Source organism: Bubalus bubalis, chromosome 3 (genome assembly GCF_019923935.1).
Source record: "Bubalus bubalis isolate 160015118507 breed Murrah chromosome 3, NDDB_SH_1, whole genome shotgun sequence".
NCBI lineage: Eukaryota > Metazoa > Chordata > Mammalia > Artiodactyla > Bovidae > Bubalus > Bubalus bubalis.
Window position 1 is genome coordinate 146,064,327 of NC_059159.1, and position 11,949 is coordinate 146,076,275.

Genomic DNA, 11,949 nt, shown 5'->3' on the forward strand with positions numbered 1-11,949 from the left:
GGCTGTGTGCCTCCAAGGGTCCTGTGGGCTCAACTTTGTGGGGCCAGGCAGGGGTGGAGGGTCCACCCTGATCCTGCGGAGTGTGATGTCAGGGCATATGGATGCTGTCCAAAACCACAGGCCCCTCATGGGGGGCTTCAGGAGCTCTGTGCAAGGCTCCGAGTTTGGTCACAAATGCTAACTCCACCAGGCCCTCTCCATGTCCTTGTCAGAGTGAGGTGGTGAGAAGCTGCAATGAGGGTTTGAGGGGGTGCCTTCAACAGGAAGTGGGTGCTTTGTCCCTGGACCCTGGGCTACTGGAGCAGAGGACAGGAGGGATGGGGTGAAGTGGAGCCAAGAGGATGGTACTACCCTGCTCCAGCTCCCAACAGCTGAGAGTTACAGGAACATGTGTCCAGATGGCCACAGGGTACTGCAGGGGTGAGAAGGAAGTGACGTGGTGCCCAGCTGGAGAGAGTGCTGGTTGGACATCAGAGTCATTGCTCAGGAGAGCTAGAGGGGCATGAGGCCTTTGTGGTGCAGCATGCTGGGCCCTGACCCGTCTACCCCGTGGCCAGGAGTCTCAGCTGGATTGGGAGACGAGCCTGCCAAGGAGCAAGAAGAGAGCAGCATTCTTTCACAGGCATTTTAGAGCAGAGCGCTTCACTCAGCACTAGAGGAAAAGCAGAAGGGGGAGCCAGCCCCTAATCTCCCCTAAAACCAATTCCAACTTTTACTGGGAAGAAAGGAGTGAACACCTTTTCTTGCTTACCAGGCTTACCCGCCATGGACGGGCCTTAGTACCTGCTGTCCCCTCTGCCTGCAACACTGCCCTTACATGCCACATGGCCACACTTGCCTTCTTGGCTCAAGAAACATTAGCCACTTTTTATATCAGGATGGGCGAGACTGTGCTGCTGAAACTGACAGCCCCTGATTCAGTCAGCTCGGGCAGCTCTAACAATTACCACAGAATGGGCAATTTAAACAATAGAGATTTATATCACATGGTCTTGGAGGTGAGAACTAAGTGCTGGCTGATTTGTTTTCTGTTGAGGGCTCTCTTAGTGGCTTGCAGGTGGCCCCCTTCTTGCTATGTCCTCACGTAGCCTTGGAGTGTGTCCAGAGAGAGGGAGAGTACTTTCTGATGTCTCTTCTTAGAACACTCGTCCTATGGGGTCAGAACTATACCGTTAAGACCCTGTTTTACACTAAGGGCCTCCTTAAAGGCCCACCTGTGATACATAGCCACAGTGGGAATTAGGGCTTCAGTATGTGGATTGAAGGGAAAAAACACTCAGTTCATAACAACCCCCTAAGTCTCAGGGGCTCAAACAACATCACTTACTCCTTGCTCAGATTGTGTGTCCAGTTCAATCAGCAGGGGCTGTGCTCAGTGGAGTCGTAGGGCCCTCACCTAGTGGAGCACCCCTTTCCGACTTTCCCCTCCATAATCTGCAGGAACGAGAAGGGATGCTAGAGCCTCTTTCACCAGCAGTGGAGGGGACACGCCTCACTTCTGTGTAGGACACGTCGACCAGACTGACCTCAGGGGCCAGCAGGGTGACTCTCCTGGGTGTGCAGAAGGAGAGGGAAGAGGTACAGCAAGAGTCCCACCAGGGCTACCGTGTCATCCTGCATCAGCTCTCTAATGTTTGGTGCCAACAAGATCCATGCTTTTCAGTTGCTGTGACAGGTACTTTATCAGAGAAACACCAGCCAGCCCTAAATACTGGAGCAGTACCATTCTTGTCACCAGAAGTAGCTGTGAAGAATCAGGCTATGATGACCCAAGGGAGACTTCATTCCCCGGCAGTTGGGGCACAGCAGTTGGGGAGAAAACAAAACTGTGCCTCCTGTTGATTCCTCAACAATTTGGTTAGCTGTGTGTCACTTTTATGCACTGCTGGGTAGTGAGTCATCCCCAAACTCGGTGGCTGTAGACCGCAGCCGCCGACTTGTCATCTCTCTCAGCGCTGTGGGTTCTTGCTGGCGTGCCTCCCCCACTGCTGCAGGTAGCAGAGTCCAGGGCTGAGATCTCCTGAAGGTCACTCACAGTTTAGTTGACACTAGTTGTCGGGGACCTCAGCTGGGACTCTGGGAGGAAACACCACACGTGGCCTGAGTATTCTTTAGGGGTGGGGGCTGGGATTCAAGGGTAGATGTCCCAGAAGTGGGAGGTGGGGGCTGTTGGTTTCCTACGGCCTGGGCCCAGACTATTGCCAAGCAGTCCTGAGGCAGGAGGTGGATGGGCTCCAGGATAGGTATTTATAACTGGCCTCCTATTCATACCTCCTGGGGTGAGAATAAAATGAGTTCTGGGTAGAATATTCATAACCAGCCCCCTGTTTACATTTGCTAAAGCAAGAGACAAATGGGCTCCAGGATGACATATTTATGACTGGGTTTCTGCCTATATTTTGAGATCTATACCTCAATATAAAAACCAGCACAGGAATAGAGTAAATAACCAGACACTGGGCATTTTTATGGCAGGGACAGTGGGACTAAACCCTCTTAAAAGATGAGGACATCATGTGTTTCCCATCCTTGGGGCAAGGGAGACATTTCACATGCAGAAAGGCTCCTTGGGGTCAAAAGGAGGGGCATCACCCCATAATATGTGATGCTAATATGTGGATCACATAGACCGCTGGGCTGGAACCCATCTTGGAAAAAAAGTTGCACATACATCTTGGGGAGGATCCTAGGATTGGTCAGGTGTGGAAAAAGAAACCAGATAATTGGTAAACAAAACACTGGAAGAACTGTCCTATATAAATGACTTACCCACCTCTTTTCTGTGCTCCTCCTCACTAGGGGGAATGCCCACACACTTTCTCTCACTTGCTTCTATTTTAACTAAACAGTGTCTCTACGTGCTCTCCCACTTGTTGTGCTATGTCTCTAAATAAACTTTTTATCTGCATTTACAATTCTTGCTTCAGTGAGAAATGCAGTTTTCACTGGGGGCAAAGATCCAGGGGAAAATAGCTTCTAGCCTCTAGCCCTTGCTGGTCTGGTGGCTAGGATTCTTGGTTTTCATCCAGACTCAGTTCAGTTCAGTCGCTCAGTCGTATCCGACTCTTTGCAACCCCATGAACCGTAGCATGCCAGGCCTCCCTGTCCATCACCACCTCCCAGAGTCCACCCAAACCCATGTCCATTGTGTTGGTTGGATGCCATCCAACGATCCCATCCTCTGTCATCCCCTTCTCCTCCTGCCCTCAATCTTTCCCAGCATCAGGGTCTTTTCCAATGAGTCAGCTCTCCGCATCAGATCCCAAAGTATTGGAGTTTCAGCTTCAACATCAGTTTCCAGTGGACACCCAGGACTGATCTCCTTTAGGATGGACTGGTTGGATCTCCTTGCAGTCCAAGGGACTCTCAAGAGTCTTCTCCAACACCACAGTTCAAAAGCATCAATTCTTTGGCGCTCAGCTTTCTTTACAGTCCAACTCTCACATCCATACATGACCACTGGAAAAACCATAGCCTTGACTAGACAGACCTTACTCCTTGGAAGGAAAGTTATGACCAACCTAGACAGCATATTAAAAAGCAGAGACATTATTTTGCCAACAAAGGTCCGTGTAGTCAAGGCTATGGTTTTTCCAGTGGTCATCCAGACTACCCAGGTTCAATTCCTGGGCATGGAACTCAGATCTGACTTCGAGCCACCATTCACTGCAACATGGCCGAGATCATCCTGACATAGATATGCTCACACTTCTTGAACTCAGTGCGCCAAGGAACTGTCCCTTCTACCTCTCTCCATCCCCTTCCCCAGGCCAAAAACCCTGGCCCCACTTTCTCTCAGACCCCATATCCAATCCTACAGCAGTCCTTTTGCTTCAACCTCAAATTTTGACTGGAACATACCCCATCTCCCCACCTCCACACCCACTACCCTGGCTCCAGCCTCCTCCGCTCTCACCTGGACCATCACAGTAGCACCCTTCTGGTCACCGCTGGTCTCCCTTCCTCCATTCAAGCCCCACCGCCCGCCCCCAGGGTCAGTTCCCATAACCAGAGGGTTACTTTGCTTTTTAAATTTTTAATTGTGGTAAACGATACATAACATAAAATTTACTGTCTAAACCATTTTTAAGTGTAAAGTTGTTCAGTAGCGTTAAGCACATTCACATTGTTGTGCTGCTGCCAACACCATCCATACCCAGAACTCTTTGTCTTCCCAAACAGAAACTCTGTCCCTGTTAAACACTGACTCCCGCTTCACCTCCCTCAACCTCTGGCACCCACAATTCTCCTCTATGTCTTTATGAATTTGACTACTCTCAGTTCAGTTCAGTCACCCAGTCGTGTCCAACTCTTTGCAACCCCATGAACCATAGCACGCCAGGCCTCCCTGTCCATCACCACCTCCCAGGGTCCACCCAAACCCATGTCCATTGTGTCGGTGATGCCATCCAACTTCTCATCCTCTGTCATCCCCTTCTCCTCCTGCCCTCAATCTTTCCCAGCATCAGGGTCTTTTCCAATGAGTCAACTCTCCACATCAGGTCCCAAAGTATTGGAGTTTCAACTTCAACATCAGTCCCTCCAGTGCACACCCAGGACTGATCTCCTTTAGGATGGACTGGATGGATCTCCTTACAGACCAAGGGACTCTCAAGAGTCTTCCCCAACACCACAGTTCAAAAGCATCAATTCTTCAGTGCTCAGCTTTCTTTATAGTCCAACTCTCACATCCATACATGACTATTGGAAAAACCATAGCCTTGACTAGACAGACCTTTGTTGGCAAAGTAATGTCCCTGCTTTAGGGATGCCACATAAGTTTAATCACACATTATTTGTCCTTTTGTGACTAGCTTATTTTGAAGTAGGAGGTAGATGGGTCTCCGGGCTGAGCAGCTGGAGTTTGTCAAATGGAACAAATTAGAGCTTTTTACCCTAGAAACTCTAGTGAAAGTGTTAGTAGCCCAGTCATGACTGACTGTGCAACCCCATGGACTGTAGCCTGCCAAACTCCTTGGTCTATGGAATTCTCCAGGCAAGAATACTGGAGTGGGTTGCTTTCCCTTCTCCAGAGGACAAAGTTAATGGCAAGAGCTGGGCTCTGCTAAAGAGATAAGACGACCACATGAAGTCAAGGAAACCTCCCTGAATGAATGTGCACAGGGAAGGTCCTTGGGAGTTAAAAGAGAAGGGGCATTATCCTACAGTAGGTGTTGTCAAATGTTCCTTTAGCCTTTGCGCCAGAATCCATCTTGGCAAAAAGATGTGCGTGCATAACAGGGAGGGTTCTAAGAAAGGTCAGATATGGTAAAAGAGGTGAGATAATTGGCCAGAGGAGAACAAAGACTAGGAAGGACTGTCGTATATATTGATTTAACCATCTCTAACAACAGCCTTTGATTGTGTGGATCACAACAAACTGTGGAGAATTCTTCAAAAGATAAGAATACCAGACCACCTTACCTGCCTCCTGAGAAACCTGTATGCAGGTCAAGAGGCAACAGTTAGAACCAGACATGGAACAATGGACTGGTTCAAAATTGGGAAAGGAGTACATCAAGGCTGTATATTGTTACCCTGGCTTATTTAACTTCTATGCAGAGTACATCATGTGAAATGCTGAGCTGGATGAATCATAAGCTGGAATCAAGATTGGTGGGAGAAATATCAACAATCTCAGATATGCAGATCATATCACCCTAATGGCAGAAAGTGAAGAGGAACTAAAGAACTTCTTGATGAAGGTGAAAGAAGAGAAGTGAGAAAGCTGGCTTGAAACTCAACATTCAAAAAACTAAGATCATGGCATCTGGTCCTATCACTTCATAGCAAATAAATGGGGTGGGGGGTGGGAATGAAAACAGTAGCAGATTTTATTTTCTTGGGCTCCAAAATTACTGTGGATGGTGACTGCAGTCATGAAATTAAAAGATGCTTGCTCCCTGGAAGAAAAGCTATGACAAACCTAGACAGCATATTAAAAAGCAGAGATATCACCTTGCTGACAAAGGTCTGTATTGGTGGTTTAGTTGCTAAGTCATGTCCAACTCTTGCAACCCCATGGACTGTAGCCCACCAGACTCCTCTGTCCATGGGATTTTCCAGGCAAGAATATTGGAGTGGGTTACTATTTTCTTCTCCAGGGGATCTTCCCTACCTAGGGATTGATCTCTGGTCTTCTGCACTGCAGGCAGATTCTTTATCCACTGAGCTACCAAAGCTATAGTTTTTCTAATAGTCCTGTTAGAGTTGGACCATAAACAAGGCTGAATGCTGAAAAATCGATGCTTTTGAACTGTGGTGCTGGAAAAGTCTCTTGAGAGTCCCTAGGACAGCAAGGAGATCAAATCAGTCAATCTGAAAGGAAATCAACCCGGAATATTCATTGTAAGGACTGATGCTGAAGTTTATGGGATGAGCTGACTCATTGGAAAAGACCCTGATGCTGGGAAAGATTGAAGGCAGGAGAAGGGGACAGCAGAGGATGAGATGGTTGGGTGGCATCACTGACTCAATGGACATGAGTTTGAGCAAATTCTGGGAGATAGTGAAGGACAGGGAAGCCTGGAGTGCTGCAGTCCATGGGGTCTCCAAGAGTTGGATATTACTTAGTGACTCAACAACAACAGTTACAATGTTGGTCCCCCTGGCAACCAACCTCCATCCTTCAGTGACCTAGGGGCTTTCCAGAAGTTACCTAAATATAACAATATAAAATATAAAAATATAATAAAAAGGTTTCTCTTACTGAAACCAAGCAGGACCTTGTGGGGCTCCTGGGCACATAAGTCTTTCTGTATCCCTCATTTCTTGCTTACAAGAAAATGGGCTTCGTTCAGCCTCCATGACCTTCCCTGCATTCCAAAGGGCAGATTCAAAGAATTGCTAATCAGGGAAGGGAAGGATTGTGGAGACAAGGGAGGACCAGTCGAAAACCAATGATCTTGGTTCCCCCTCAATGGATATACACAATATGTTTGAGCTGCTTTGCAGATACTGAAACCCCCACCAAGTGGGAGACGTTAACTCTATACTGCCCACAAGCACATAGACTTGTAGTTAAACCAGTTAGAATCAGAAGGTTACTAATGCTGACTTCCAGTTGCGTCACTACCAACCAATCAGAAGAATGTCCATGAACTGATCCTGCCCTCCTCTTTGAACCATTACTGTAAGACTCTCTGTCCCCTCCAGGTTGAGGCACAGTTTTGAGGGCATTAGCTTGCTGTGGCCCCTTTTGCTTGGCTAAGTAATAAAGCTATTCTTTTCTACTTCACCCAAAACTCTGTTTCTGATATTCAATTCAGTACCAGGATACAGAGGCTGAATTTTGGCTACCTAACCACTTGGGAAATTTCAAAGGTTTTTAGAAACTCTGTGCGGGGAATCAGGATGAAAATCAAATATATATATTTCTCATTATAAATTGTAATATCACTCTTAGCATAATGTCTTTAAGGTTCATCTATGTTGTAGCATGTGTCAGAATCTCCTCCTTTTTAAGGCTGGATAGTACTCCCATCTTAGGTGTATGCCATATTTGCTTATCTATTTATCCCTCAATGGACACTTGGGTTGCTTCCACCTTTTGGCTACAGTAAATAATGCTGCTTTGAACAGCGATCAAAGTGTGCAAACATCTCTTTGAGACTCTTCTTTCAATACTTTTGTGTGTTGTTGTTAAGTCACTAAGTCCAGTCCAACTCTGCAACCCCATAAACTGCAGTGTGCCAGTCTTCCCTGTCCTTCACCATCTCCCAGAGTTTGCTCAAACTCATGTCTACTGAGTCAGTAGCCATCTCATCCTCTATCACCCCCTTCTCCTCCTGCCTTCAATCTTTCCCATCACTGGGGTCTTTTCCAATGAGTTGGCTTTTGTGTGTGCAGGGGGTTATTTTTAAAACTTATCAATTAGAGCAGATCTCCATTCTCCCTGCCCTAGCTCATAACCCTCATACTGTCAGCTCTCAGCTACCTGGCCTGCCTGACCCTATGTGATTTGCCTGTCACCACCTGACCTTCCCCTTCTGCTCAAAACAATAATCATCACTTAGTATCTTTCACAGTTTCAGGTGAGGCTTGGCAGGGTGGCTCTGTCTCTGGATCTCTCTCTCTTTTTCTTTCTTTTTTTAAAAAAAATATTTATTTCACTGGGGCCAGGTCTTAGTTGCAGCACATGGGGTCTTCCATCTTTGTTGTGACATTCAAACTTTTAGTAGTGGCGTGTGGGATCTAGTTCCCTGACCAGGGATCAAACCTGGGCCCCCAGCATTGGGAGCATGGAGTCAAGACATTGAACCACCAGGGAAGTCCTTCTGGGTCTCTCTTGAGGCTGCAGTCAGATGTTAGCCAGGCCTTCACCTGAAGTCTTAACTGGAGCCAGGGTATTCTTCATAGTGAGGCAGGAGATAGAAGGGCTCCAGGTTAGACAGTTACAACTGGCCTCCTGTTTGCATTTCATGGGGCATGACGAGGTGGTCTTCAGGCTGGATACGTAAAACTGTTAGCATTTCCTGAGACAAGAGATAGATGGGCTCCAGTTAAGACATTAACAATCAGCCTCCTGTTGCCCCTCCGAAATGGAAGTAACAATATAAACAGGGTAAATAGCCAGTCTTTGTTTCTTGTAAACCCTTTAAGGTAATAGTCATAGCAAGGACAAAGAGGGGCAAAATCCTGTTTGAGGTCTCTGCTCCCCCTTTTTGGGACAAGGGAGACACTACACATGCACAGAAAAGGCTCCTTGGGGGTCAAAAATCAGGGGATAAGGCCAGGCCATAATGAGTCTTGCTCCTTCCAGAAGCCAGATCCATCTTGGCTTAGAGGTGTGTGTTCACCCAGGGAGGGTTCCAGCGTAGGTCAGGTAATTGACCTGAAGGAAGGTAAAAACCTGGAAGAACTGACCTATATAAATGACATCTGCCTCTTTACTGTGCTCCTCCTCACTAGGGAGGGGACCCACACCCTTTCTCTCTGGGTGTGCATCTCTGCCTTGCTTCTATCTTAACTAAACAGTTTCTTTGTGTGCTCTCCCACTTGTTTTGCTATGTCTCAAATAATTAACTTTGTACCTACACTTACAGTTTTTGCCTCTGTGATAAAAGTATTTTTTTTCACCCGGTTCAAAGATCCAGGAAAAAATAGCTTCTAACTTCTAGCCCTTGCTGGTCTGATGGCTAGAATTCCTGATTTTCATTCAGACTGCTGCTGTTACTGCTAAGTCGCTTCAGTCGTGTCTGACTCTGTGCGACCCCATAGATGGAAGTCCACGAGGCTCCCCCGTCCCTGGGATTCTCCAGGCAAGAACACTGGAGTGGGTTGCCATTTCCTTCAGACTACCTGGGTTCAATTCCCAGGCAGGGAATTAAGATCTTGCTTCACACCACCACTCACTGCTGCCTTGCTGAGATCAATGGCAAGCTGATGCTGGCTGTTGTCTGGGGGCTCAACTCCTCAGCACACTACTCAGCACTGCTTGCTCATCCTCATGACATGGCACTTGTCTCCCCCAGAGAGAGTGATCCAAGACAGAAAGGCAGAAACCACAATCCCCTTTATGATCCAAGCCCCAGAAGTCATCATCACTTCTGCCGTGTTTCACCAGTCAAAAAGATTGGCCTGATTTGCTGTGGAGGAGACCGTACAGGAATGTGACCCGGGATGGTGCAAGCAGCTCTTTCGCCCCGTTCGTTTCCATTTGTTCATCCCTGTTTTCCTCAGACCTTAACCATAAACATGAGATCGCTAGACAACATTTAAGCTAGTCCCTGATTTTTGCTTTACTGCATGTACACAATGTTTTGCCTAACCTGTTGATTCCTTTCCTTAATTAAAAGGAGTAAGAGTGAAGCATTAAGTATTAATACTTAAAGAATGACTGACTCTCTACCTTATCTTGCCCTTGGTACATCTGCAGGCAGACCACGGGCAAGAGAACATCCAATCGCAGGAGGACCATGTGAGCAAGACAGCGTCCAAATGAAGATCGGAAATCAGCAGATCTGCACTCAATGGAAAAATGACAAAGAATCTGATTTCCTACATTAATGATTAACTGAGATTGTTTCCCCTTTTTCCCTTTAAAGATTGTCACGGCTGAGCAGAATCTTTGAAGTTGGTCTCAGACAAGAGTTCCCTTTCTCCCCAGATTGTCAGTTTTTCTGAATAAAATACCTTTCCTTTCTACTGACTCTTGGTCCTCAATTATTGACTTTTGAGCAGTAAGCAGGTGATCCTGAGTTCAGTAGCAATATGAGGGGCCAATTTGGAGGCTGGCAGGCTCCCAAAGGCAGCCTCTGTCTAGTCTCTTGCTCTTCACAACACTCAGCACCTGCACTCAGATGTGTTTTGTTGCTATTGGTGGAAGCTCCATGTAAGCAGGGCTCCTCTGCTCTCCCAGAAATAGTATACCTCTTTTTGGGGCTTATCACAGGTGTTTAGGAGACATTTATCAAATAAATTAATGAGTAAATGAATGAATTGTGACCTTTGGCCATATGTGAATGTGGACAAGAATGTCCTTGCTCCTCCGCAGTGGTCAGGCCCTTCATCACCCACCGTACTCCTTCACACAGTCAGCTCTAGCCAGGCAGGCTGCCCCTCGGTCCATGGGCACACTTCATTCCTCTTGCCTCAACCTGTGCTTGACTCTTTTTTCAACTCATCTTTTTAGGCTCTAAGTGCATTTACAGAGCACCTGCTGTATGTCTGGCACTGTGACGAAGGTAGATGTGGCCCTGTCCTTAGGAACTGACATTCTAGTTGGGAGATGGGTAGCAGAAAGGGCTTGGGGGGGCAGAATGGGGAGCCTATGGTGGTGCCCTGTGGTAAAGTGTTCCATGACCTGGCCCACAAGTCTGATCAGGAACTTGAATTTGTGCCAGTTGTATGCATGGAACACAATGTTATTATGAATGAAATTGAGCAGCCCCTTAGGTGTTGCCTGTTTCTCTAATGATAGGAGTACTGACCTCTAGGGTTGATTTCTATGAGTCCTTTATTAATTAGGGAGAGGAGCCTTCTGTGAGGCAAGCGGCTGATATCTCCCCATTTCTAGTCTGTTTTTTGACTTTGTAGACATGTTGGAGAGAAGGGCAGCCCTGAGGAGATCAGGTGAGTGGCAAGTGCAGACACCATGTGGGGTGAACTCTCCCTGCCTGATTTAAACTTGTATTTACTTTCTGATCAGATGAAGCATACCAGGATTACAAAATTCTAAGACAGCAGCAGTCAGAAGTGAAAGCCATGGGGGTTGGGAGTGAGGGGCAGGGCCAGTGCATCCTGGACATTTAGGGACAGCTGGGGAGCAATGTCAGTTTGCACCAGTAAGTCCACACAGGGTGATCTGTTTCCATCTGCATATAAGACCCCCAGTGTTCAGCAGATGGAGGAAGGTCCCCAGGAGTCTTGCCCTCCCATCTTGGATGGCCCAACCTCCTACCCAAGTGCTCACTTTTTTTTTTCAAGTGTTTCTGCATTCTCTTTATTACTCTGACAGTTCACACTACATGCAGCTATAATTTGTCATTATTCCATATTATACTGTTCTTTATCAATTTACCTTTTTTAGGAGAGGGTCATCAGAGGTTCTACTATATATCACAGTAACATCTAGCAAAACTTACATATTAAGCGATGGAAGTTAACATTGGTTGAATGCCTTAACAATGACCAAATCTGGTTTTTTCCCATGGAAAAACTGTCTTGTTTATTTGATTAAACAAAAATTAAAATAAGCTCCAAGTGCTCACTTTTGATTTGCAACATGCACATCTCAGTGGGGGCAATGGGCAAGGAGGGAGACACTGCACCTGACCCCCCGACTGGGCAGGGGAGTGCCCAGGGTCCTTTGAGTGTCCACCTGCCACTCACAGGGTGGAGATCTGCTGCCCTTGCTTGCCTGTAGCACACATCCCAAGGGGCACAGGATCCATCTGCCAGGGAGTGGAGGCCCCGTAGCAAATCCTGCACTTGGGAGACCCTGTCCTT